The sequence below is a fragment of the Pan troglodytes genome, chromosome 2 (assembly GCF_028858775.2).
Source record: "Pan troglodytes isolate AG18354 chromosome 2, NHGRI_mPanTro3-v2.0_pri, whole genome shotgun sequence".
Taxonomy (NCBI): Eukaryota; Metazoa; Chordata; class Mammalia; order Primates; family Hominidae; genus Pan; species Pan troglodytes.
Genome location: NC_086015.1, coordinates 88,219,716 through 88,247,625, shown reverse-complemented (window position 1 = coordinate 88,247,625; position 27,910 = coordinate 88,219,716). Strand labels below are relative to the sequence as shown.

Below are 27,910 nucleotides of genomic sequence, written 5' to 3'. Positions count from 1 at the left end.
AGTTGTGGTAGCTCACACCTGTAATCCCAGTACTTTAGGAAGTCAAAGCAGGCGGATAACTTGAGGCCAGGATTTTAGGCCCAGCGTGGTCAACATGGTGAAACACCATCTCTGCTAAAAATATAAAAAATTTCGCTGGGCCTCATGGTGCATGCCTGTAATCCCAGGTACTTGGGAGAAGGAGAATTGCTTGAAGCTGGGAGACGGAGGTTACAGGGAGTTAAGAACCCACCACTGTACTCCAGCCTGAGTGACAGAGCGAGACCCTGTCTCAAAAATAAAATAAAATAAAAATAAATAATAAATAAATACAGAAGTAAATAAAAGGAATTAGACCTTTACTAAGGGAAGATATTTAAAGTGTGAGAGAAACTATGGGAATGGGGGTCATGTGGCAAGAACCAGAGTGTGATACCTGGAGACTGAAAGCAGTCTCTTGCTCACAACTATGAAAAAAAAAAAAATGGATGCGTTCTTACTTCTATGAGGGAGCTAAAAATTTGATCTCATGGACATAGAGAATAGAACAATGGATGGCAGAGACTGGGTAGGAGAGGAGTGGTGGATGAAGATAGGTTGATGATATGGTTTGGCTCTGTGTCCCCACCCAAATCTCATCTTGTAGCCCTCATAATTCTCCCAGTAAGATGATTGAATTATGGGGGCGGGTCTTTCCCATGCTTTTCTCGTGATAGTGAATTGGTCTCACGAGATCTGAAGGTTTTAAAAATGGGAGTTTCCTTGCACATGCTCTTTTTTTGCCTGCTGCAATCCATGAAGGATATGACTTGCTCCTCCTTGCCTCCCGCCATGATTGTGAGGCCTCCCCAGTCATGTGGAACTATAAGTCCAATAAACTTCTTTCTTTTGTAAATTTTCCTGTCTCAGGTATGTCTTTATCAGCAGTCAGAAAATGGACTAATACAGTTAGTTATGAGTAAAACACAGTCAGATAGAAGAAATACATTCCAATGTTTGATAGTGGACTAAGATGACTTAGCAATAACATTATGCATATTTCCAAGTAACTAGAATGGGAAAGTTGAAATGACACCAGCACATAAAAGTGGTAAACATTAAAGGTGAAGGGTACTTCATTTACCCTGACTTAATCATTACACATTCTTAACATGTAACACACACTCACATGTACCCCACAGATATGTATGTTATCACATATTCTTAAAATAAAATTTTTAAAAATTAAATTAAATTAAAAGGAAATGAGAATATCAGTCACATAACAGCAAGGAAACAATTCCTTCCGACAACCTGAGAAAGTTTGGAAGCAGATTTTTCTCTAGTCAAGCCTCAAATTGAGAACGTACCCAGTCGACACTTAATTTCAGCCTTGTCGGATCCTGAACAGAGGACCCAGTTCAAATTTGTCAGGCTCCTGACCCATGGCAAATCTTAGCTGATAAGTACTATATATCCTGTGGCTTTGTGTTGATTTCAAATCATGGATATGTTTGGGCTGAACAAGTTTTGTATTATTTTTGGTTCTGGTAATGGTAAGCCACAGAACTACGCTAGTAAACAGAATAATTCCTAAATAATCCTACCCAAAAATCTCAATGCATTTTTCTGTGTATTGGCAGAAATTAATATTTCACAAATACCTAAGAATTAATTGATTTAGTAAGCAGAAAAATTTTTAAGTAGTTGATATTTCCTATAGTTATTTTTATTTAATGCGTTTTATACTACCTTCTCTGCTTAACTGTTAGGAAAACATTAACTCACAAATGTTAATAAGCAAATAAAATGGTGGATATAGTTTTAATGTGAAAGAAAAATAACTAGACACAGTTTCAAGGAGTAGATATATCACAAGATTATAATTGAAATAATTCTAAATACAGTCTAGATGCTTTATCATTTGCTTACTTACTTTAATATTTATTCACATCTTAGTGGATAACTTTAGTATTAAATCTTACATACTTATGAAGATAAGTAGTACTAAGCCTATTATGAAACATTATCTTTACTGAGATTACAAGCTATCCTATATTCCGTTTACTCTTCTCTTTTCAGTAACTTCATATATAAGGTTGGAGTCATATAAATTAAAAGAAAATCATGAAATACAATTCCTGATAGATTAGTTAATATGTTAATGTGAAACAATATCATACAACTTTTTTCAGTAATAGTACTGATAATAAACAAAACCAACATACAATTGTATATTAGAACTTTCAAAAGAAAAACAATGCAATTTTTTATAAAATCAAGTACTGCTAAAGTTCAAAAAACTAAGTTACATACAATAATCTTACCAACATAACAAATGCCATTAGTAAATTAATTGTCACAAAGTCATAAAATTTCATCTAATTACTTATGCCTTAAGTATCTGTAAATGTGACATAATACTAGAATGACTTGTATATACATAATTTACTAACTCTTCAAGGTAGCCAGTAAACTGTCAAGGAAAAAAGAATAACAATCCAAAGTAAGGAGATATTAAGAGATATAATTATACCTAATCCTTACTATAATGGAAATCACTATTCTCTATAATCCCGAGGAAGCATACCAAAAGGACTCTTTATTAATAATTTAATAAATAAATATTGCTCCTGAAAATACCACCAGTCTGGGGGTACAATAGGACAACTAAATAATAATAGGTCATGTTTTCTATGGTTCTGCTCTTACCACTTATTATCATTGGGTTTTCTCCAAGTCTCTTGCTTAATAAAGGTTTACAACTCTGGAAAGGGATTAAAACCTTTTATTTTTCCAGTTTCTGTAGTTTTCTCTGTCTTCCTTGTATCTGTGGTACTGATTGAATTATCTAAATTATCTGTGTGCATAGAGACTGTATTGCCTTACAACAAGTCCATGAAGCACAATCCTATGTTCTGCTTCCTCTAAATCATGCATTCTGAGATACAATGTTTACTCCCTACTTTGTATTCCCTATTAGTCCTGCACTAAAGCCAATGACCCATTTACCCAGATGTTAGTTCTATTGTATAACCAAAATTGTGCAAGTCTTATAGGAATATAGGAGAGGCTGTTGTACAAACAAGGATCATTGGCATTGAAGTGGTGATGAAATTGAAAGGGTGTTAGATGTTATACCAGTCAGGATTCTCTAATTGTAAATAATAGAAAACAAATTCAAGTAGCTGAAGTTGTAAGAAAGAGGAAGCAGAGAGATAATCCTTCCAGCAAATCAGCACTAAATTGGCATAGCTTAGGGAAAGATTATAGTATTTTACTTGCCCTTTTTATATTCTGTGTTTCTCTTGATGACTGAGGGCAGGAGATGATAATTGGTGAGACAGGTAATAATATGTATAACTTTCACTGAAACCATATTGTTTGAAGAAGCATTTTCAGGGAAGAGAACATTGAACTTAATTGTTAGGTAGGGAGAAAGGAAACAACTAAACAAATGTGTGAGCAAAATGTATGAACAAATAATGATAAAGAATAGCAGGGACAATATAGTAAGTAAAATCAAATGATGCAATAGGTCACTCTAGGTTTATTAGATACAATTACAAAAAATACAGTATTTATTTATAGTCTGGAAAGTTTAAATAACTAAAATATTGCTCTCTTAAGACAGAAATTATGAAACACCAATCTAATAATATTAATAATCACATTTGAAATATCTTCTATATTTGTTGTTCTATTTAAGTATCCTACTTCTCCTTTTGTATGTTTTGATACCTTATTTTTTAGAAATAAAAAAATCCTTAAATTTTGTTTTTAAACTTGTCACCAGCAGTAGGCATCTTTCTAAACTGAATTCCAGTGATCCCTGCCTCTTTCTGATATTCATGCTCTGGTATAATCACATGCCCTTGAGTGTGACCAACACCTAATACATTGCTAAAAACAGCGGAAAAAGACAAAAGTGATTAGATGTCACTTCTGAGATTTATAAAAAAGACTATGTGCTGGGCTCATGCCTGTAATCCCAGCACTTTGGGGAATAAAGGCAGGGGGATCACTTGAGCCCAGGAGTTTGAGACCAGCCTGGGCAACATCGCGAGACTCTGTCTCTACCAAAAATAAATATATAAATAAAAAATTAACCAAGTGTGGTGGTGTGTGCCTATAGTACTAGATACCCTGGAGCCTGAGGCAGGAAGATTACTTGAGCCTGGGAGGTGGAGGTTGCAGTGAGCCATGATGGAGCCACTGCACTCCAGCCTGGGAGACAGGGCGAGACCCTATATCAAAAAAAAAAAAAAAAAAAAAAAAAAAAAAGGCTATTCTCGGTCTTGTTCCCACTCTCTTTCTAACTCTCCTTGCTTGCTTGTTGCTCATTCTAATGAAGAAAACATCCATGTTGTAAGGTACCCCATGGAGAATCTCATGGCGAAGGAAACAGAGTAAGGCCACTGCGTGACAATCAACAAGAAGCTGAGGCAGTAGTCTAACCTAGGAAGAAGGTATTTTTTTTTATTATTATTATACTTTAAGTTTTAGGGTACATGTGCACAATGTGCAGGTTAGTTACATATGTATACATGTACCATGCTGGTGTGCTGCACCCATTAACTCGTCATTTAGCATTAGGTATATCTCCTAATGCTATCTCTCCCCCCTCCCCCCACCCCACAACAGTCCCCAGAGTGTGATGTTCCCCTTCCTGTGTCCATGTGTTCTCATTGTTCAATTCCCACCTATGAGTGAGAACATGCGGTGCTTGGTTTTTTGTTCTTGCGATAGTTTACTGAGAATGATGATTTCCAGTTTCATCCATTTCCCTACAAAGGACATGAACTCATCATTTTTTATGGCTGCATAGTATTCCATGGTGTATATGTGCCACATTTTCTTAATCCAGTCTATCATTGTTGGATATTTGGATTGGTTCCAAGTGTTTGCTATTGTGAATAGTGCTGCAAAAAGCATACGTGTGCATGTGTCTTTATAGCAGCATGATTTATAGTCCTTTGGGTATATAGCCAGTAATGGGATGGCTGGGTCAAATGGTATTTCTAGTTCTAGATCCCTGAGGAATCACCACACTGACTTCCACAATGGTTGAACTAGTTTACAGTCCCACCAACAGTGTAAAAGTGTTCCTATTTCTCCACATCCTCTCCAGCACCTGTTGTTTTCTGACTTTTTAATGATTGCCTTTCTAACTGGTGTGAGATGGTATCTCATTGTGGTTTTTATTTGCATTTCTCTGATGGCCAGTGATGGTGAGCATTTTTTGGAAGAAAAGTATCTTAACAGCAAGTGATGAGCATTGATGAAAATCCTCCCTCACTTGAGGCTTGATATTATTTCAGTCCTAGTTGACACCTTCATCACAGCTCTGAGAAAGGCCCTGAGACAAGGGAGACAGCTGAGTCACACCTGGATTTCTGAGGAACAGAAACTGACATAGTGAAAATGTTGCTGATTTAAGTCACTAAGTTTTAGGGTGATTAGATACACAATAAATAACTATCACCATAGGGTTTTACCTAGCAAACTTCTGTTGTTTCAAACTCTACTTATTGAGTGGTCTTATTCTCCTCTAACTACTAATGTGTATATTTCATCTCTCCTCTTTTCTGTTCAGTAAGATTCAGAGATGGTTTTTTTTGTTTGTTTTTGTCATTGTTGTTTGCTTGTTTTTCCTGTACATTGTTTCTTACTCTATCTTTTTTAACACATTCAAAGAACCAGATTTTGGATTTGTCTGTCTTTATATAATTTAGTTATAATATTACCTATCGATTTAGTATATCTTCTAAAAGTTTAAGGCATAAAATAAAGTTTCACTTCTTGGAAATTTCAAGATTTCCTTGTGACAAAGTTCATATCTCATTTTTGTGTTTTTTTCCCTGGACACAGATAAAAAAAGGCACATCTTTTAAGTCTTTAACGAAAAAATTCTTATACATCTTCTAAACTGGTTTTTATTTAATTGTTCTATATTCCCCCTATCTATTGTTACCAGTGGAGGGTGTCCAGGTTTTTGGCATCTTGGACAAAGAATTGGACAAAATGCACAAACAAAGCAAGGAAAGAATGAGGCAACGAAAACAGAGATTTATGGAAAGTGAAGGTACGCTCCACAGGGTGGGAGTGGGCTCAAGCATAGAGCTGAGTTACAGAATTTTCTGGGGTTTAAATTATTGAAAGTGAAAGTACCCTCCACAGAGTGGGAGTGGGCTCAAGCATAGAGCTGAGTTACAGAATTTTCTGGGGTTTAAATTATTGAAAGTGAAAGTACCCTCCACAGAGTGGGAGTGGGCTCAAGCATAGAGTTGAGTTACAGAATTTTCTGGGGTTTAAATTACTGAAAGTGAAAGTACACTCTACAGGGTGGGAGTGGCTCCAGCATAGAGCTGAGTGACAGAATTGTCTGGGGTTTAAATTATTGAAAGTGAAAGTACAGTCTACAGGGTGGGAGTGGCTCAAGCATAGAGCTGAGTTACAGAATTTTCTGGGGTTTAAATTTCCTCTGGAGATTTCCACTGGTTTCTTGTTGTAAGCCCTATGTCAATGAAGAGCATAAAGTAAAGTTACGAAGTCATTTCCTAGGTGTATGCCCTATGTAAATGAAGGGGATATTTCTTGTCATGACTGAAGTGTTTCCATTTGATTTAGTTTTAAGAAGTACTTAGGATTCCCTGCCTCCAGGCCCTGTTCTCCTGCCTCATTCCCCACGTGAAAAGCGTGATCCCCATACATCTATATGGGAGGCGGAGAGACCAATGGTCTTTCTTCTGTAATTGCTTTATGCTGGCTTGGGGCGTGGTCCCTATCTGTTAAGGATCACAGAACTCTCACCGTTCTCTGTCTAGTGGAGACAGGGTAGTTCCTTGATGGCTAGGAGTGGTGTCTTCACCTGGAACTGGCTGGAACCCTTGTCACATGAGCATCTGAAGCTTGATGGTCTCTAGGCCAGAGGAAGTGAATTTAGTTAAAAGACTTAATGGGAACTTCAGGGAGTGGATGCCTATGTTGTCAGGAATGTTTGTTACAGAGATTTGCAGGAGAAAAACAAAACATGGTCTGTTCTAGAATGTATCTGTTTCCTTATAGTCTTAACACAAGCAACTCCATTTTGGTTTGGTTTGATCTGTTGGGGCTGAGTGCATGAACTCAATCAAAAACAATGACTTCCCACAATTTTGTTTTAAAAACTTCCCTCCTTTTTGGTCAAGTTCTCACTTAGGTGAGAGTGTGACCAAAACTTAGGGCCTTAGCACCACTCAGTTACCATCATTTTGGGTTTCTGGTCTCAACACATTATTCATAGTTTACGGTTTCCTCATGGTCACATGTTTCTTTAAGCTCTTGTCATTCCAGTTGAAGAGAAACCGTTTGACATTCTAGAGATGGCTGCATGTAAGCATTTAAAACCTTTCAGAAAATACAGGACAACAGGACAACTATTATTATAACCATCGGGAGGATAATACTAAGAGTTTGGAGTATGCTTCTTTCCCCGGGTCCCCATAAACCAAACCACCTAAAATCAAATAGATCAAAGAATGAGCTAGATAGTGAGCCTACTCACTTAATTAAGCAATCTCTGTTAATCCCCTGCCAATGAATCTCTGTAATCTTCATTTAATGTGTTTCTCCATAAGCCACAAATGCCAGCAGCCGCACAGATACTCCTCTGTTCAGCCAATTCTACCTTAACTTTCACAAGAGAATTCCAAGTCTGTTGTGTAACTATAGTTCTTACAGCAGATGTTCTCAGAAGATCCAGTCTTTTGGTTCTAGATTGCGAAGGGGTTGATTGTCCTTAGTGAACCATAAAAAGCTTTCTTTACCTGGTGAAAATACAAGGTAGCATAATAATCTATTGTTATCCTACTCAATCTATCATGGAGGCTACAGTGTTCCCCAGGGCCCCCCAAAACCCACATAATAAATATTTTGTTCCTGTTACACAATGCAATATCCTTAAGTTCACTAATATCACCATACATCCTGTGCAATCAGGAAATTCACTTTAGGCACCTGACCAGTAAGTAAAATTGCTTACACTTATTTACTTAATTTATGAAAAGTCTTTTACTTCAGTAAAACTTCAGTAGACACAGCATGTAACAATTAGTGAACATACAAATAAACAAATCTAGACATGAGTTTATTGTGTATACATACAAGTGAAGTTTCAATAGCTTTTATCTTGGGACTCTAGCCATGAGATAGCAATACAAGCTCACCACAAAACTAAAGCAGTTTACATGACAGTTTAATTTTTTTTTGTTTTTTGTTTTTGTTTTTTTGTTTTTGAGACGGAGTCTCACTCTGTCCCCCAGGCTGGAGTGCAGTGGCACGATCTCAGCTCACTGCAAGCTCCACCTCCTGGGTTCAGGGCATTCTCCCACCTCAGCTTCCCAAGTAGCTGGAACTAGAGGTGCCCACCACCACACCTGGCTAATTTTTTGTATTTTTTAGTAGAGATGGGCTTTGACAGTTTAATTTTTAAAGGTTAAACCTTCCCAGACTCTAACACTGGGACCAAACAGTACCACAGGAGAGGATGACATGTTAACCAGGCCCCCTGCTTAGAACAGCAGCACAAAAGCCTGGATACACGCAATTCCATCCCACTTTCCCATTCAACAGCAAACTCCAGATTCCAAATAATATTGTGGTGAAACAGTATTGCAACTGGCAGAGAAAATTCTAAGAAGGGCTTAGTACTTGACCTGGGGACCTCTATCAAGGGCATCCCCTTTGGAGAGGTTGAGGTCCAGAGGATTCCCTGGGGTGTCCCCCTCTGGAGTCCAATCTTAGATGGACAGATATGTTTGACCTCAGGTGGGCACTGGTCCTGCTTTGCATGTTTTCCCTCCAGAGGTGATGGCCTACTATGAGCTTTCCTTTTGTCCCTGGATGAAGGCCTTGACTTCTAGCATCCTTATAATTTCATAAGGCCTTGTGTTTCCATGTTTCCCACTGCACTAGAGTGATAGCCATGAACTGTAATGACAGGAACTGGAGGATGGGTGGGTTTCTTTCATCCCTAGCCAGTAGAGTAGGGGAAGGGAAGAATTTAGCATAGGAAAAGAATGTTTAAGTCACCTGAAATGCATGCGAGTTCACCCTGGAAAAGCTGTCCCACATGTAGGGATCAGGGACAACAACTGGAAAAGACAGAAAAATCCTTCCCCCTTCCAGGCATGGTAGCTATCCCCCTTTACTCCTTGCCCTTCAGGTAAACCAGAGAGTGGCCCTGGACAGTTGCGCTCAGTTACTAAGGAGGTATTTAATACTAGGAAGCAGCCACCAAAAGCCTGAAAAAGAAAGAGAGAAAAAAGAAATAAAGAGAAAAAAAATCCAGGTCCCTTACCCAAACTGGACGGTGGCTGTTAGGCGCCTCCACACAGAAACCCCTTAGTTTCACCAGAGAGTGGCCACAGCCAGAAACCTGTAGTTGTCTCTGTTTAGGCACTGCCCACCAAGGGTCCTGAGTTGGAAATGAAAAGAGAGAGAGAGAGAGATTCCACTGTATGGAGCAGAAAGGAAAAGGTGAAAAATAAATCCCAAACTCTGGGCTTACCTCTTGTCTGGCTCGCCAAAATATGTTACCGGTGGAGGGTGTCCAGGTTCTTGGCGTCTTGAACAAAGATTTGGACAAAATGAACACACAAAGCAAGGAAAGCATGAAGGAACGAAAGCAGAGATTTATTGAAAACGAAAGCACACTCCACAGGGCGGCAGCAGGCCCCAGCAAGTGACTCAAGAGCCCAGTTACAGAATTTTCCGGGGTTTAAATTTCCTCTGGAAATTTCCATTGGTTACTTGGTGTATGCCCTATGTAGATGAAGAGAATAAAGTAAAGTTACAACATTATTTACTCGCTGTACACCCTATGTAAATGAAGAGGATATTTCCTGTCATAGCTGGTGTTTCTGTTTGATTTAATTCTAGGAAGTCCTTAGTTTCCCTGCCTCCAAGCCCTATGCTCCGGCCTTATCTACTATTTATTATTATTAAAGAGATATATTACACCCACTTCAATAATTTCATTTGTATCAAATTCTCTTAGAATTTCTAATAAAGTTTACTTTATGTAATTAGTTGCTGAAGGGTTTGATACTGTTAGTATGTTTACCTTGTATCATTATCTAATGCCCTTCTTTGTCTTATTTGTAATGTTAATCATAAATTTTATCTATTATATACATTTTCAATTCTTGATTTTTATATTAGGTTGAGCTGACATTTAAAAAAAATACCATAGTCTGAGTGGCTTAAACAATAGAAATTTATTTCTCACTATTGTGGAGACTGGGAAGTTCAAGATCAAGGTTCCATGTCATCTTTCTCTCTCTCTCTCCTTCTTACTAATAAGGTCCCATTATAAAGGTCCCACATTCTAACCTGATCCAACCCTATCTACCTCCCAAGGACCCCTTTCAAACACCATCCTGCTGGGGGTGAGGGCTTTGCCGTATGAATTTGACAAAACACAAACTTTCCATATAACAATTTCCAAACTTTTTTTCACAGTGTTTTATTGTTCCATCCATCCCGGCTTTATTAAGGTATAAGTATAATTGTAAAAACTTACATATATTTAGGGTGTATAATGGTGTTTTTGATATATGTAAATGTTTCTAAATGATTCAATGAAGCTAGTAAACATCCATTATTTCATGTACTTGCTATGCTTTTTGTGGTGAGGACATTAAAGACCTACTTGCTTAGCAATTATCAAGAATATAATGCATTATTAATAACAATAGTCACCCTGCACAAAATAGATCTTCAGAAATTATTCTATCTTTCTGAAACTTAGTACACTTTGGCCAACATCTTTCCATTCCTCTGATCTTCCTCCTACCCTACCCTTTCCCCCGGTAATTACTGTTCTACTCTCATCTTCCTTGAGTCTGACTTTTTCAAATTCCACACATATGTGAGATTATGCAGTATTTGTCTTTCTCTGCCTGGCTTATCTCACTGAGAAAAATGCAATATAGTGTCCTCCAGTTTTATCTATGTTTTTGCAAATGATAAGGTTTTCTTCTCTTTTAAGGCTGAGAAGTATTCTATTCCACTGTGTATGCATATGTCTGTATTTTTCCCCCATTAGTTATAGTTCTGCTTTCTGTGTTTCTTCAGTTACTGGCAGTGCTATGGTTTGCATACAATTTTTCCCCACCAAAACTCATGTTGAAATTTAATTGCCAATCTAACAGTGTCGGGAAGTGGTGCAGCCTTTAAGAGGTGTTTGGATCATGAGGGATCCTCCCTCATGAAGGTGTTAAAACAGTCTTGTAGTAGTAAATGAGTTCTCACTCTCCTGAAACTGAATTAGTTACCTTGACAGTGGGTTTTTATGAAGCAGACTCTCTCTCCTGTTTGGTCTGTTTGCACACAACAATTCCCCTTCTGCTTCTCTTGCATGTTGTGATGCAGGATGAGGCTTGTATTGGAAGCAAAACAGATACTGGTGCCATTCTCTTGGATTTTACAGCCACCAGAATTGTGAACCAAGTAGATCCCTTTTATTTGTAATTTATCTAGCCTCAAGTGTTCTGGTATATCAACACTAAAGAGAATAAGGCATGTGGTCAACTATGATTTTAAAATATTAAATAAAAATTTTCAGAAATAAACAATTTATAAGTTTCAAATTGAGCACCAATTTGGGTAGCTAGTAAAATCTCATACTATCCCACCCTCTCCTTCCTGGGTCACGAATGATAACTTTATGCAGTGTATCCACACTGTATATGCTCCCTGACAACTATTCTATAGGAAAAAATAAAAACATAGTGTATGGGGTTTGATATGATCCACAGTCTCAGGCATCCACTGAGGAGCCTGGAACATAATCCCGGCAGATAAGGGAGATAAGGGTGGACAACCGTATATATAGTACACTCCCCAACACACATATAATATGCCATTAAATTAGATAGCCTAGAAGAAATGGATACATTCCTAGAAACATACACCTTACCAAGACTGAAGCATGAAAAATTAGAAAATCTGGACAGACTAATAACTAGTAAAGAGTGAATCGGTAATCAAAAGCTGCCAAAAACAGAAGCCCAGGACCTGAGAGCTTCACTGCTGAACTCTACCAACCACTCAAAAAAGAACAAACACTAATATTTCTTAAGTATTTCCAAAACATTGAAGAGGAGACAATACTTCCAAGCTCATTTTACATTATCAGCATTACCCTACTTCTAAAGCCAGAAAAGGATACTACAAAAAAAAAAAAAATTAAAGGCTAATATTTCTGATGAACATAGGTGTAAAAGTCTTCAACACAACACTGGTAACCACATTCAACAACATATTAAAATAATTATCCACCATTATCAAGTGGGATTTATTCCTGTATACAAGAGTAATCAAACATATGAATGGAATAAATGTGATGCATCACATTAATAAAATTAAGGATACAAATCACATGATCATCTCAATAGATATAGAAAAAGGAATTGACAAAATTCAACACTTTTTTCTTTGAAAAACTTTTAACAAGTTAGATATATAAAATAAATATATCTCAATATAATAAAGGCCATAAATGACAAGTTAACAGCTAATACGAAAAACAAGCAATGGGGAAAGGATTCCCTATTTAATAAATGGTGCTGGGAAAACTGGCTAGCCATGTGTAGAAAACAGAAATGGATCCCTTCCTTACACCTTATACAAAAATCAATTCAAGATGGATAAAGACTTAAACATTAGACCTAAAACCATAAAAACCCTAGAAGAAAACGTAGGCATTACCATTCAGGACACAGGCATGGGCAAGGACTTCATGTCTAAAACGAAAAGCAGTGGCAACAAAAGCCAAAATTGACAAATGGGATTTAATTAAACTAAAGAGCTTCTGCACAGCAAAAGAAACTACCATCAGAGTGAACAGGCAACCCACAAAATGGGAGAAAATTTTTGCAACCTACTCATCTGACAAAGGGCTAATATCCAGAATCTACAATGAACTCAAACAAATTTACAAGAAAAAAACAAACAACCCCATCAAAAAGTGGGCGAAGGATATGAACAGACACTTCTCAAAAGAAGACATTTATGCAGCCAAAAGACACATGAAAATATGCTCATCATCACTGGCCATCAGAGAAATGCAAATCAAAACCACAATGAGATGCCGTCTCACACCAGTTAGAATGGCAATCATTAAAAAGTCAGGAAACAACAGGTGCTGGAGAGGATGTGGAGAAATAGGAACACTTTTACACTGTTGGTGGGACTGTAAACTAGTTCAACCATTGTGGAAGTCAGTGTGGTGATTCCTCAGGGATCTAGAACTAGAAATACCATTTGACCCAGCCATCCCATTACTGGGTATATACCCAAAGGACTATAAATCATGCTGCTATAAAGACACATGCACACGTATGTTTATTGCGGCACTATTCACAATAGCAAAGACTTGGAACCAACCCAAATGTCCAACAATGACAGACTGGATTAATAAAATGTGGCACATATACACCATGGAATACTATGCAGCCATAAAAAATGATGAGTTCATGTCCTTTGTAGGGACATGGATGAAATTGGAAATCATCATTCTCAGTAAACTATCGCAAGAACAAAAAACCAAACACTGCATGTTCTCACTCATAGGTGGGAATTGAACAATGAGAACACATGGACACAGGAAGGGGAACATCACACTCTGGGGACTGTTGTGGGGTGGGGGGAGGGGGGAGGGATAGCATTAGGAGATATACCTAATGCTAAATGACGAGTTAATGGGTGCAGCACACCAGCATGGCACATGTATACATATGTGACTAACCTGCACATTGTGCACATGTACCCTAAAACTTAAAGTATAGTAATAAAAAAAAACAGCTAATATGGTATTGCACAGTGAAAAGCTATAAACCTATACTCTAAGATTAGAAGCAAGACAAGGATGCCCACTCAAGCCATTTCTATTCAATATAGTACTGTAATTCCTAGCCATAGGAGGTAGGTAACAGAGATAAAAAGTATTCAGTTTTGAGAGAAGTAAAATCATCTCTGTTTGTAGATGACATGAATTTATATATAGAAAACCCTAAAGACTCCATCAAAAAACTATTAAAACAAATAAATAAATTCAGTACAAAGCACACAAAATCAACACATAAAAATTAATAGCAGTTTTATACACTAAGAGCAAACTATCCAAAAAATCAAGAAAGCAATCTTACTTACAATGGCACCAACAAAACCCAAAACACTTAGAAATAAATTTAACCAAGGAGATGAAGCATCTGTGCAATGAAAACTGAAAATCATTGATGAAAGAAATTAACGGAGACACAAACAAATGGAAAGACATCCCATGTGCATGAATTGGAAGAATTAATACTGATAAAATGTCCATACTACCCAAAACAACCTGCATATTTAATGCAATCCCAATGACAAAGTTACAATGAAATTTTCATAGAAACAGAAAAAGAATTCTAAAATCTGCACAAAACCAGAAAAGACCTGGAGTATCCAAAACTATTTTGGACAAAAGGAATAAAGCTGGAGGCATCACACTACCTGATTTCAAATCATACTTCAAAGCTATAGTAATCAAAGCAGCATGGTACTGGCATAAAAACAGACATATAAGGCAATGGAATAAAGAGAGTCATAAATAAATCCAAATATTTACAGTCAATCAATCTTCAGCAAAAGTAACAAGGACATAAAATTAGGAAAGGACAAGTTCCTCAATAAATGATGTTGGAAAACCTGAATATTCACATTGGGAAGAATAAAAATGGATCTTTATCTCACACCATATTTAAAAATCAACTCAAAAACAATTAAAGACTTAAACAAAAGACCTGAAACTCTAAAACCACCAGAAAAAAATCATAAGGGACATATATCTTGGCTTTGGTCTAGGCAATGAAGTTTTGGCTATGACCCCTGAAAGACAGACAACAAAAACAAATACAGATAAATCAGATTATATCAAACTAAGAAGGACAGCAAAGGAAACATTAACAGAGTAAAGAGCCTCCTATGTAATGAGAGAAAATTTTTGCAAACCATACATCTCATAAGGATTTAATGTCCGAAATATATAAGGAACTGAAATAACTAAATAGAAAAAATAGAAATAATAAATGTAATAAATGGGCAAAACACCTGAATAGACATTGCTCAAAAGAAAATATTTAAATAGCCAACAAATATATGAACAAATGCTCAACATTTCTATTCATCAGGGAAATGCAAGTGAAAACTGCAATGAAATACCACCTCCCACTTGTTAAAATTGCTGTTATCAAAAAGACAAATGATAACATGTGTTGGAGACAATAGGGAGAAAAAGGAAGCTTTGTGAACTGTTGGTAGTTAGCACATCCATTATGGAAAACTGTATAAAAGTTCCTCAAAAACTTCAAAGAATCACTACCATATGATACAGCAATCCTATTTCAGGACACATATTCAAAAAATATGATATCAGTATGTTAAAAAGGTATCTGTACCCACCCTGTTTATTGAATTGGTATTCACAATAGCCAAGATGTGGAATCAACCTGCATATTTATCAGTTAGTAAATGAATGAATGAAAAATAGTGCTATATATGCACAATAGAATATTAATAAGGCCAAATAAAGAGGGGAGTCTTTGTTATTTGCAGCATCATCATATTGTTTATACACATTTCTAGTAAACAGCCTTCATGAAGTTCTTTTTTTTATTACTATACTTTAAGTTCTAGGATACAGGTGCAGAACGTGCAGGTTTGCTACATAGGTATACATATGCCATGGTGGCTTGCTGCACCCATCAACCCGTCATCTACATTAGGCATTTCTCCTGATGTTTTCCCTCCCCGTGCCCCCGACCCCCACTCAGGCCCCAGTGTATGACGTTCCCCTCCTGGTGTCCATATGTTCTCATTGTTCAACTCCCACTTATGAGAACATGCGGTGTTTGGTTTTCTGTTCCTGTGTTAGTTTGCTGAGAATGATGGTTTCTAGCTTCATCCATGTCCCTGAAAAGGACATGAACTCATCATTTTTTATGGCTTCATAGTATTCCATGGTGTATATGTGCTACATTTTCTTTATCCAGTCTATCATTGATGGGCATTTGGATTGGTTCCAAGTCTTTGCTATTGTGAACAGTGCCGCAATAAACATAGGTGTGCATATGTCTTTATAGGAAAATGATTTATAATCCTTTGGGTATATACCCAATAATGGAATTGTTGAGTCAAATGGTATTTCTGGTTCTAGATCCTTAAGGAATCGCCACACTGTCTTCCACAATGGTTGAACTAATTGACACTCCCACCAATAGTGTAAAAGTGTTCCTATTTCTCCACATCCTCTCCAGCATTTGTTGTTTCCTGATATTTTAATGATTGCCATTCTAACTGGCATGAGGTGGTATCTCATTGTGGTTTTGATTTGCATTTCTCTGATAATCAGTGATAATGAACTTTTTTTTCAAATGTTTTTTGGTGGCATAAAGTCATCTTTTGAGAAGTGTCTGTTCATATCCTTTGCCCACTTCTTGATGGGGTTGTTTGTTTCTTTTCTTGTAAATTTGATTAAGATCTTTGTAGATTCTGGATATTAGCTGTTTGTCAGATGAATAGATTGCAAAACTTTTCTCCCATTCTGTGGGTTGCCTGTTCACTCTGATGATAGCTTATTTTGCTGTGCAGAAGTTCTTAAAACAGTCTGTCTCTTTTTATAAAACAACTTAGCCCATTTACTTTTTAAAGCAACAAATAAGATTTAATATTTTAATATTATATTTTTCAGAAAAGATGATAAGATCTACAGTTTAAAAATAGTAGAACAAAGGTGGAAAGAAAAGGCAAGTGGCCACAGTCTTTTACAAGCATTTTCATGCCATATTGTCAGAAATGTAATTTGATCTAACTTCCTACTTCCTTATGTAGTCACTTACTCTGTTTACTGCCTCAGTTGACTCTTGGAGTAGGAAATATTTCCAGTGAATATCCATACTTTGAAAAACCTTAATAACACTTTAAAATTTTTCTCTGTTGAAAGCATCTCTTATATAAAACTTGTATTTTAATTAATAAATTTCTACTCTTTTTATTATTAATGCTAGATTCACTGCAATATAAATAAGTGCTCTGTTTCATTTCTATTTTAAAAAATTGTATATCTACTCTTATGACTTACTAAATTGCCAATATTTTCTCGAAAATATTTATTATGCAAAATAACAAGCAAGAATCATGAAGAATATAATATAATAAATATTATATTATAATATATATAAGATATATATAATATATATAAGACATAATATATATCTTATAATATAATATAAGAATATAATAAATGTAATATTCAATAATTATTAACATTTATCATGTTTATGTATTTTTATCTGTAGTGTTAGATACAAATATATACATACATGTACAGAGATAAATAGCATAACAATTACATATGTAACACTATTTATTTGGAACTCGTTAGAAAATGATTTTAAAAATATTACTAACATCATAATACTTCATTGTTAGAAAATGATTTTAAAAATATTACTAACATCATAATACTTCAGCATGTGTCTATTTTTTACTAATACTTCAGCATGTGTCTATTCTTAAAAGGTACATTATCCTGTATTCACATTATCAAATATAAAACTACTGAAATAACATTTTCTCTATTCATTGACAATATGATCCTATACTCATAAAACTCTAAAACTCCACCAAAAAGCTCCTAAAACATAAATGACTTCAGTAATGTTTCAGGATACAAAATCAACAGAAAAATCAGTAGCCTTGGTATACATTAATGATGTTCAGGCCGAGGGTAAAATCAAATCAAACTCAGCAATAGAAAACCAAATACCACATGTTCTGACTTACAAGTGGGAGCTAAACAGTGAGTACACATGGACATAAAGATGGTAACAATAGCCACAGCAGAATACTAGAGGAGGGAGAGAGGGAGAGGGACGTAGATTGAAAAACTACTTATTAGGTATTATGCTCTCCCTGGATGACAGAATCTGTACCCCAAACCTCAACATCATGCCATACATTCATGTAACAAATCTTCACGTGTACTCCCTAAATCTAAAATAAATTTGAAATTAGATTTTAAAAAATCAACTAGGTCCCAGTTTGTTCATTGCTGTTGAGGTACCATTGTTCTTGTACATATCAATGAACAGCTCTAGGAAATACATTTTAGTTAAAATAATTCTGCCTTTATGTTTACATTTCCAATCAACATAACAAAGTTCTTTCATTTTTTAAGAATTTTATGTTATTATATTTCAAAATATTGATTACAAATAATGCCATTTGGATGTTATGTTTTGTTATTTATATATATCAGTTTAATATTATTTGTATATATACATACATATATATTTATATATCTGAATAAATTCAAAATTTGAATAACATAGTAAAATTACTAAGATCAGCTTATTTATGTTTTTTGTTTCTTAAGAACATACATACTTTGAGGAATATGTATATTCTTGAGAATATACATACTTTTGTTTCTTAAGAATATACATACATAGAGGATTAGGAGCTAAAAGCTAAGGTTACAGGGTTTTATTTTGAGGTGATGAAAATGTTATAAAATTGTGTAATGCTTGCACGTATCTGTGTATATATTAAAAACCACTGAGTTTTATACTTTGGGTTAATTTTATAGCATGTAATTATATATCAATAAAGCTGTTGAAATACATCCTTTGCATTCTTGCTCCCTTTGAAATCAGGCAAATTTATTTTTAATTTTTAATATTGAGTTTTAAGAATTCTTTATATATTCTGGGCACAAGTTCCTTATCTGATATACTATTTGCAAATGTGTTCTCGCATTGCATGCATAGTCTTTCACTTTCCTGATGGTGGCCTTATTATCATCCATAAAAAGACTATGAAAGATGTGATCTTGCTATATTTAAATGCAATGATTCTAAGCAATAGAGCTATTCGTGCTTGGCTTTACAGTAAGGAATGCAGCTATGAATTATGTTTCTGTCATTTTTGTCTCTTTCCATCACTCAGCAGTAAAATTTATCAATTTCAAAAAAAATGTTGATGAAGTACAATGATCTGTTTACCCATTGTCATTTATGCTTTTGGTGTAGTATAAAATATACCCTAAACCAAAATCATAATGATTTACTCCTATTTATTCTTCCAAGAGTTTTACAGTTTTAGTTCTTATAATTACATCGATGGTCCATCTAGATTTAATTTTTTACAGGATGTAAGGGACATGTCAACATTATTGTGTTGCACATGGTTATTCAGGTGTCCATGCATCATTCCTTTCTCATTGGATTATCTTGGCACCTTTGTGAAAATCAATTAACCATTAATCTAATTAATTAGGTTACTGAAATTAATTAATTACTAATCTAATTAATTAATGGTATAATTAATTAATTTCTGGGATCTCAATTTCATTCCATTGATCTATACATCTACCTTTATTCCAACATCATGTTGTGTTGATAACAGTAGCTTTGTGATAAATTTTGGAATTGGAAATTGTCAGTTTCTAACATTGTTCTTTTTCAAGATTTCTTTGACTATTTTGAATCCATTGTACCTACGTATTTTCAGATCAGCTTAACAATTTCTGCCAAAAAAAAAAAGTCTAGCTAGGATTTTGATAGGGGTTTTGTTGAATTTATAGATCAATTTGGAGAATATTGTCATCTAGAGAATAAAGTCTGTCATGATTTTTGAATATGGGATGTCTTTTTTTTTTTTATGTCTTCTTTCATTTCTTTCAACAATGTTTTTTAGTTTGCCATTACATTTTTCAGGGCTTTCCTGGCTTGGCGTCGTGGATTTCTCAGGCATTTGCATTGTATCTTCCAGAGAATATTTTTTGCCTTGGAGTTATAGCATGCTTCTTTTATTTTCAATACTGGTTTAATCACATTTTTTATTTTTTATTTCTCATGAAAAGTTAATGGCAAGAGACATGAACATGTATGTACATTTTGTCATGATGAACCAGAATGCTTTTTATTTTAAAGTTTTTCTCAAATGTTACCTCTTCAGTCAACTTTCCATAGATCTGACCTACAGTTTATGTGTTTCTGATGTGCATCTTAACATTTTATAGATCTATATTTGCACTTATGATATTAAAGTACATATGTTTGTGGCGGTTCCTCCTACTTAGAAAGCTGATATCATATTTTAATTATTGTTGAATCCTTATAGCACAACATGATAAATATATATATATAAATGGAAAGAATGTTATGGCCAATGTCTTGAAAAGTATATCATTCTATATAAAAAGTAGTAAATATTTAAAGTAGATACAGCTTTGTAATTCTGGAATATCATATGAATATCTTCATAAGTAGAAGGTTTGCATTTAATTGGTATAAGTCTGCATCAAATTAAGTGGTAACAAGTATCAGTGTTGTTCGGAGCTGAATGTTTGTTTCTCCATAATGTATGTGTTGAAGCTCTAAACCCCATACCATAGAGTGTGCTTGTATTTGGAGAAAGGGCCTTTCAAAGGTGATTAAGTTAACTGAAGCCTTAGAATGGGCCCTAATCCAATCTGACTGATGTCTTTATAATAAAAAATTAGGACATACAAAGAGATGCCACCACACGTGTGGACATAAAAGAAAGACCATATGAGGACATAGAGTAAAAGCAGTCACACCTGACAGCCAAGAGAGAAGCCTCAGAAGAAACCACCCTGCTGCTGACGCCTTTATTTTGGACTTCTAGCCTCCAAAACTGTGAGACAATAAATTTCTGTGTTTAAACCACACAGTATATGGTATTTTGTTATGGCAGTAATAGCAAACTAATACAAGTGTCCAGAAATAGTAGTAAACAACCATGATCATTTATGTACAGTTTGTAGCTGTTTCCAGGCTCCAAAGGCTGAGTTGTAGTTGTGGCAGAGATTGTATGTCCTGCAAGTCTAAAATATTTACTATCTAGCCCTTGACAGAAAACATTTGCCAATTCCTGGTGTAGGGATTGGGGATATATGTACATTAGTAAAGAAATTATACTGTATGATGCTATAATTTTTTTAAAAATGTTTCCAAAATGTTTCGAGTATTAACTAGGGAAATCCCACATATCAATAACTTTTTTTTATCTCTGTAGCATGAGAGAAAGAAAAAAGAGGTTCTAAATAAATTAGGGTTGCAGAAATTTAGCAGCACATGTGTAGAGTAATTTATTAATAAAAAGTACCATTACTTGTAATAGCAGAACTGACTATTACTTTTATAATAAAACTGTGAAATATTGAAAGGTTAAGAATAAAGTTCCATGAGTTAGTTTTGATGATGAGATATCTGGAATCATTAAGCCATGTTTCATACTGAGGATTTTTTTTTGAATAAATACTCAGATAAATCCAAAATAAATATTATAGTAGAAAGCTAAAAATAAGATATGTCAGATAAAGTCAGATTAAGTTGTGTTAATTATTGTAAAGAGTTATTTACAGAGCAGCAGTGATAGTGGGACTGCTACCATCAAGTGGTTCTTATTTTCTGGAGAGTTGGAAGAAGTGTAAAATAATGTCAATGTCAATAAATAAAATGTCAATCCAAATTTTTTGTTGAAATTTGGGAAAATAGCATTTCTCATGGGACTACAGTAGTTGTAGAGAATTGCAAATGCATCGGCCTTCCAAGAAGAGAAGACTGTCCAAGTCCCAAGGGAGGGAGGTGCATGATAAAAGGAAGCTTCCTTGCCAAAAGTTGTTGGATTTGGTTTCTGCAGCTTTATTCAGAACAAAAACAAATTGTAGGCAATAACCTAGGTCTCCCAGCAACACAGACACACAAGAGAATGAAAGGTTGCATTTCATGAACTCACTCACAAAATTAAGTGCGCTAAATAGTTGTATTCCTATTCGCTGTTGAAGGTACAAAGGAAAACATATAAACAGGTAGAGTACCACTGTATTCTTGTGTTCTATGAATGGATGCCCCTACTCTATGCCAGGTGCTGTCAGTGGATCTGAGATAGAGAGAAGGAGGCAGGATCCTTGTATTCATGTAGGTAATAGACTTATAGAGGAAATATGGTAGTCTAACCAATAAAGTTAATCATTTCCTTAAAAATAAAAATCATAAAATTTTAGTTTCATAAAAGTACTCTATGAGATAAATTGTTTAATGTTTTTTCAAGAATTATAAGAAAGCAAGAAAAAAAGTTTCTAACCCACAGAAACTCTTAAAAGACAATATTTTTTAGAAGAGTCCTAATATCTACTTTTAAATTATCAAGAATATAGCTAGTAAAAAAAATACTTTAGACATAGAGAAACGTTAAAAGAAAACTAGCAAATCACTGATTTAACCAATTTTGTGTGCTCGAGATTTTTAACATTAGTTGCTCAGCACAAGTGGGATAACAGTACCACACACATATTTATTTTTTCTATATAGAAGTAAAATTATAACTTCATAGGAAAACTGCATCCAATTTTATATTTCATAATGTGTTCCCTATAGATCCATCAGCTAGAAGGCAGAATGGGTGAGATATATACATTACACAAAGTGGAAAGTGGGGACTTCGATTGTAATTACCTATTTTGAAATGGGAAATGGTGGTAAAAATGAGCTTCTCGCTTTCGATGTCATAAATTCAGGGACTTTATAACTTCTCTATATGTGCAAAGTAAATTATGCTCTAAGACAGGTAATTTTCTTCAGATTTCATTCTTTACAATTAAATGGACTGAATATATGTATAGAAACCTCTTAGGGGAATTTCTGGCTCAGGTGCTGTAGAATATGCAAGAACTGTACCTTTGCATTCTTGGCTGGTACAAGGTTGACAGTGAAACAAACTTGCTGTAATCTGATATCATGTTCCAGTTTTAATTATAATAATTTGATATTTGTCGGTCATAACTTTTTCACTACTTCCAACTCAGGATATTTGTTTGTTGTTTTCATGGTAAGATTGTCGAATTTACCTGGAACAGAACCTAACCTTATATCCTTAAAGCAATTCCTTCAAATAAGATTTAAATCCACAATCTGGGTACAGTGGTGAACACCTGTAGTCCTAGCTACTACAGAGTCTAAGACAGGAGCCTGAGTGCAGGAGTTTGAGTCCAGCCTGGGAAACATAGCAAGACAGTGTCTCTAATTTAAAAAGAAAAATAAATAAGTATTCAAATTCAGATGAAAGAGCTGTGTCCTATATTCATGGCAATTGTTCTCCCTAAAATAACAAAGTTTACAGCTCCTCATCTTTTTTAGGTAATAAAATCAACAGCAACTAGTAAAAAACAGGTGATGTTTAATTTACCTGCTCTTTATTTGAAATTATTTTTCTATTAACTTCATTTATGTATTTAATTATCTGCAATTATGTAGACATTTTAATCATTTTACCTCTTTTTCATTTTGTTAATATAGATTATTGCTTACAAAACTTGTAAGCAAAAATTCTACCAGGATCTCCAATTGGAAAATTTGAAATCTTGCCTGGTGATCTAGAAGTACACTTTTGCATGTAATCAGAAGAAAGAAAGAAAATAAGAAAGACAGAAAAGTAATTAAGTAAAAGAATAAAAAAGAACGAAGAAGAAAAATTATTTACAAAGTAAGAAGGACAGAAGAGGGAAGAGATAGAAAGAAAAAAGAAAAAGGAATAAAAAAGTTTAATATTTGAGAAAATCTAGCAACTCACAGAAGAGTTCATTTACGTTAGGATTTAAGAAAAAACTAAAAAATGTTAAATGGGTATGTAAGATAGGAGTCAATGTAGATTAATCTATCAAAAAGTTAATTGGAACAAATTTATGTTTATTTAAATAACACCTAGAAATATACAGTTATGTCAGATTAATAATTCTAAAATTTTAAACGTATGTAACATTTAAATGTAATTGTTTAAAATACAATTAATCCATTATATTTACACATATTTTTCCAATTGCTTACCAATATATAATAGTATATCTCATACTGTAAAGTCAATCTTGTTTTTCCCCTTCCTTCTCTTCCTCTCATTCTCTTTTCTCTCTTCCTTCCTTTGTTTTTTTTCCCACCTTTCTCTGTTTTCTTTCTTTCTTTTATGCACTCTTATTTTTTCTCCCCCACTTAAGAGGAACATAGAAATCACAATCAGACTCACAGAAATTGCTTAAAGCAGGGTCAGCAAATGAGGAACACATTTATTGATTAGCTTCTTTGAATTATCTTCTATTTGTATCTTATAAATTCAAATTTAATTATCTATCTTATAGAAGAAATTAGAAAATTATAAACTTTCTAAGCATTAAAACAGACATCTGGTTATTTCCTTGAGTATTAAAACATCCTAGATTTTACTTCATACAGGGAATTCTGAATCATTTCCTGGGCTTAGATAGATGTTTTCTCATGTTTCTTTATAATCCAGGTTTATTTATGATCACGAGAAATTGATGCATTATTAGTCACTGCCAAGCTTCATTTACCCAACTGTATGATGGAAAAAAGAGTCAAGCTTTGCCTATGACATTTTGTACTCCACGAGCCTTACACTTTGCTCTGGGTATACACAATGGAATAGACATCATTTTTTTCTTTTCCTCAGGCAGTATATTTCATGAAAAATTCATTTCTTCCATCTCCCACCTCTAAGTAACTCTGTAAGAAAGGTATACAAAAGGAACTGACCTTTAGTCCATTTGAATGACTAGTCCTGAACTGTTGGCTTGATGTTTTGTGCTTTCACTGTGAGTGTCATACTTCTTATCCTGACTCTTGCATACAAATTTAGCTGCTATCTCCTGTTGTGCTTCACTCATACCAATTAGGTCCTCCACACAGACCTCAGTCAGTGGCTATTTTTGAAGTAGGTTGAGTTCGAAGTTCCTCAAAAGACTAGATTACAAATGTCTGTTTTTCTAACTCTTTAAATGGAAGCATTGAATTAAGGAAAATACTATTGTTCTTAAACATAAAAGGAAATGCAGTAAGCCAGGAAATTTAAAGTTAGGAAATTATCATCATACTGCATTACTCTGTGTCTAACAATGATTAAAAGTTATGAGATCAGGAATGGATAACTGTGCAATAGTTGAATACATAGACAAAAAATTAAAGAAACAAACAAAGAATGCCAATAAACATAAAAATTCTAGCATGTTATTTTTGAATAAAATCAAATAGATACAAAATAGTATTAATATAATCATAATATCTACTCAGCATTTTGTATACCTCCTTTGGCATTTTTGGGCCACTGCCAGAAAACACAGATGTTTATAACCAGGACAATTATTTTTTCAAAAAAATACATCTAGGAAAAAAATGGACTTAATTCCATTCATCAAAAATTATTGACATGAAATTTCAGAGACAGAAATATTTAAGAAAACATTTTCAAACTTTAGAAGGCTGTAGTAAGATATCTGGGGAAGGAGTTGAAAATAAAGATAAATGATAGTTATTAAAATTCAATGTAAAGGAGAAAATGCTTTTATTCTGTATTTTACATCCCTTCTCATTACGGAATTTGAGATTTGTTGATAATATTTAGCCTGAAATAACTACCCCTAACAGTTGCTTTTCTTTTTTTAATTTTATTAAGATGTGCTGTGTCATTATGACAAAATATGAAGAAAGCAGACATTTCATTTTGGTGCAGAATTAGAAGTATTATCATTCATGGGTTTTTTTCTAGCTGTCCAATGAGCTATACTTTTAGGTTTTCTGGTGTGAACATCAGAAAATAAGATGGCCTGATCTTTCATTTGATTCATATGAATTATAAACTTCAGGAAATATATTTTGTGCCTAAGATTTTCCATGACTTACATGTGAATAAAAATAGACGGATTTAACTGTCATCTCTTTGCTTATAGATAAATCCAAGTGCATTAATGTGGCTCACTAGGCCCATTATGACCTTGTGCCAATTGATCCAACCTGTCTCTTTTGTTTCCTCTCTCACTCAACACCTGTACGCTTCAAATACAAAATTCTCACAAGGCCATATTCTCATTTCTTACAAAAGAATTTTACATCCTTTCTCTTTTAAGAGAAAGGCCATTTGATTTGAGCTTGGACTCCATTTTCTCAAGGAATTCTTCTTAAGTCTCCAAATGCGGCTTTTTGTTCCTTCTTTTGGTTCTCATGGCTTTCTGCATTTAAACTATGGTTGTTCTTCATTATCACCTCTACTAGGATGTTTAATTGTATTTTTTGTTTGTTTGTTTTTTGGTCATCAGTAAAATTTAGCATAGCTTTTGGACCAGATTTTTCTGGTTTATTTCCCATTATCTTGTTTCTACCATGCATGTCTGGATGGCTTCCTCTCCCCAGAGCACTCTATTTTGACCCTGACATAATATAGCTCCACCTCTTTGCAGGCAATCTACATTCTGTCTGTTCTCCTTAAAGCCACTTGTTGGGTTTAATGGGTTTCTATATATTGTTTCTATATAAACTATATACTATATATTATACTATATATACTATATATTATATAATATATAGTATATACTTATATACTATATATTATATAATATATAGTATATACTTATATACTATATATACTATATAATATAGTACACATAGTATATACTATATAACATATAGTATATATAATACAAAATACAATGCATTGCTTTAAGTCTACTTTTCATGATTTATTAGAGTTTTCTTAACATAATCATCTACTTAAAAATGTTAGGTGACAATTTTAAAAATATATTTTCAGCCATTTTATATATATACATATATATGTACACACAATTTTTGTATATATACACACACTATACATAATATATAGTATATAGCATATATAGTATATATAGTGTATTTAAATTTTTTAATTCTGCATTGTATTTTAATTTTATTTTCCAATGATTTTCTGTTATATAGAACTACACTTTATTTTGGAACATTGCACAAATTTGCTAAACTTGCTAATGAGTTCTAGGAGCTTTTCTATGGATTCCTTCAATCTTTCTACATGCATGATTATGCCCTTTACTAAAAGGAACAAATTTATTTCTTTATCTTTATCCAGTACTCAATTTTTTTATGTTCTTATTGTACTAAGATGTACAGTATAATGTTAATTAAAAGTAGTGAACAAATATTTTTTCCCTGTTCTTTATATTTGTATAAAACCTTCAGGTCTGTGTTGTTTAATATAAGGTTAGCTCTAGGTTTCATAATTATGCTTTTTCAAGTTGAGAAATTTTCATTCAACTTTTAGTTTGTTGCAGATTTTATGCTGAATGTGTGTTGAATTCCTTCAGATGCTCTCCTTCATCTATAGAGCTGTTCAAATTGTATTTTTCAACGCATTAATGGTGTAAATTATATTGAATGATTTTTCATTTTTATACTAGTTGTGCATTTTGAGAATAAACTCAACCCTGTCATGGATCACACTTTTTATAAATTACTAGATTCAACTTGCTGAAATTTTAAGTTTTTGAGGGTCTGTACTCATAGAAGACATTGGTCTGTGTTTTTCTTTTTTTTTTTTTTTTTGCAATGTCTTTGCCTGTTCTTTGGTAACAGTGCTAGTCTCATAAAATGATTGGGAATTGTTACCACCTCTCATTTGCTAAAAAAAAAAAAGAAAAAGAATTGGGTGGAATTTGAACTATTTTTTTCTTAAACTGAAGTAGGATATTTTTAACTATGAATTCTTTTTTTTTTTGGAGTCTCACTCTGTCACCCAGGCTAGACTGCAGTGTCTTGATCTCAGCTCACTGCAACCTCAGCCTCCCAGGTTCAAGCAATTCTCTGCCTCAGCCTTCTGAGTAGCTGGGATTACATGCGCCCGCCACCACGCCCGGCTAATTTTTGTATTTTTAGTAGAGACGAGGTTTCACAATCTTGGCCAGGCTGGTCTTGAACTCCTGACCTCGTGATCCACCCGCCTCAGCCTCCCAAAGTGCTGAGATTACAGGCGTGAGCCACTGTGCCTGGGCTGAATTCAATTTTTAAATAGA

General features: G+C 34.3%; 1 long non-coding RNA gene across 3 annotated transcripts in view; it reads right to left on the bottom strand.

Annotated features, from left to right (window-relative positions):
- The window catches only part of LOC107970692 (uncharacterized), a 55,647-nt gene extending 30,957 nt beyond the window's left edge, over positions 1–24,690 (bottom strand). For all 3 annotated transcript variants that reach the window (XR_001713455.3, XR_001713454.2, XR_010155455.1), the window contains exons 1-4: positions 24,612–24,690; positions 9,299–9,415; positions 7,679–7,766; positions 6,772–6,880 (exon numbers count right to left, since the gene is read on the bottom strand). This is a non-coding gene — a long non-coding RNA (uncharacterized LOC107970692). The remainder of the gene's footprint in view (positions 1–6,771; positions 6,881–7,678; positions 7,767–9,298; positions 9,416–24,611) is intronic.
- Between the last annotated feature and the right edge of the window lie 3,220 nt (positions 24,691–27,910).